Genomic DNA, 2,161 nt, shown 5'->3' on the forward strand with positions numbered 1-2,161 from the left:
CCTCCCCACGGCGCCCCTGCGACCCCGCCGCCGCTTGGGGCGCCCTCGCCCGAGAGATCGGGCGCCCCTCGCCCCGTGTGCGCCTCGGCGCTTACAGCCCCAAGCGCGGCGGCGCCGCTGGCGGTTAAAGGACGCGCGCTGCGGGAGGGCGCCCGCTGCCTGGCGCGCGGGGTGGGGGCGGGAGCTCTTTTCCTGCAGTAGTGACTTTTTTTTTTTTTTTAAATTTTATTGTTGAAAATATTGCAGATCTCCCTCTTAATCCCCCCATTGGTCCCCTCCACCAGGCATGTGCCAGGATCTAGGCTAAACAGTTTCCTTCCATGATCTCTTTAAGTCCTCAATACATCCCAATTTTTTTTTTAAGTATAAAAAGAAGATAACAATATTATCTACTAATATGATATTAATATCTCCATTTTACCTTGAAAAAAATAAAACTGAGCCATTGTGAAATCAGCAAGTTGCCTCAGGTTGCAGAGCTGGAAACGGTACCTCAAATCTTCTACATAGATTTAAAAGCAGAAAAAAAATTCCAACAGAAAATATGTATCTTGACTTTCAGATTGTTAGCCTTAAGTGGTAGCCGTCAGGCGTCAAAATGACTTAAACGGCTTAGATTTCTGTGTGGGAGCTGACCAACCCCAGACCTTCCGTTTAATCCCCTCACCTTTCAGTTCTTTTATTTCTTGGTATCTCCTCTCCAAGAAAGGAGCAGGGAGTCAACATTTGTGAAAGAGAAAATTATGTATAGGATGACCAGCGCCCTAGGGAGGTTTGCTGAGCTTTGCCAGGTTCAGGTTACCTGTTCCTCAGACCTTCAGCCAAGGCTGGGAAACACTAGGTGGCCTTCAATAGGGCGAGAGTCTCTCTCGTCTCCTTAAACGTGGTTTTCTATTTGGGTTCCCCACTCTGATCACTCTACTGTTAGGTGAGGCTCACCAGCAGTGCCTGGTAAAACGGATTCTACTTCAAACCAGCATTGCTCCACCCACCGGGCTGGTTTCGGGCCCTTTGAGAGAGAAAGATTTGAACGTCTGCCAGCCTGAGGATGTCATTACAAGCTATTTTCTCATGAGCTAATGGCCAGGAGTTGTGGCCTTCAGCTGAGCAGTGACCCAGCCAGCTCCCCAAACAGGGACCCGAGAGAAATAAATATATCAAATTTTTTCTCCTTCATCCCATCAGACTCTTGACAGTCTTCACTTTGGCTAAGCTCTGCGGGAAGCCGGAAAGCAAGGAAATCCAGCATGATGTACTACTAGAGCATACAGACCTGCCTCCTGGGCTATGGAGCAGAATAGAGAAAGATATAGGCTAGATTGAGGTGGGGAAAGGAAGCTATTCAGCACAAAGTTATCTCCAAAATCAATATTGCGTTGTTTTCCTACTTGAGCTCGTTTCGCATTTTCAGCTGTCTTTGAAAATCAAAAAAAGCACTTTGCTCTCACACCTTAACATTTCTGAAGTCAGTATGTCTTCCAATTGATTTTTACATTTTATGAAATGATATCTTCTTCTTTTGTCTCTTTTCCAAAGAAAGGAAAAACCAAAACCTGTTAGTCAGCCAATGGTTCTGCCTATGAGTCAGCCAGAACACGATATTTATTGAGCACCTACTGTGTGCCTTTCACTGAATAGGTGCTGGAGATACAAATAGTCACCTGCTGGTTCTTGGCTCCACCTTCTTCTTGATGCTCAGACATGAACTGCATCCCCCCCACCTCCAACTCATATTCCTGCCTATCAAAGGTAGCCAAGATTCAGCTGAAATGCCACTTCCTCCACGAACCCTTCATTGGTCTCCATCCACAAAGGAATCTCTATCTTCTATGAACTCTTGTAACACTCAGATCCTCTCTCAGGGCATCAATCTGCATCATATTTCATTGTTATGCACATATTTTATTTCCTCTGCCATGTGACAAACCCTTAGAAGAGAAAGAGCATGTCTTATACACATTTTTATATCACATGCCCCACTGTGCATTTCAAAGGTACTGACTGAAACAAAAGCCTGTGGTACAACTAAGCTATAGTCACAACAAATCACCAGCAGTCACTACCCAGTCCCATTGAAGCCAACGATAACTATCACTCCAGGAAATCCAGCATCTAGAGAACAGTTTCAAAGACCCTCAGACTTCCCTTTGGTGACTTGCTT

The sequence above is a fragment of the Miniopterus schreibersii genome (assembly GCF_964146895.1).
Source record: "Miniopterus schreibersii genome assembly, chromosome: 4".
In the NCBI taxonomy this organism is placed as follows: Eukaryota; Metazoa; Chordata; class Mammalia; order Chiroptera; family Miniopteridae; genus Miniopterus; species Miniopterus schreibersii.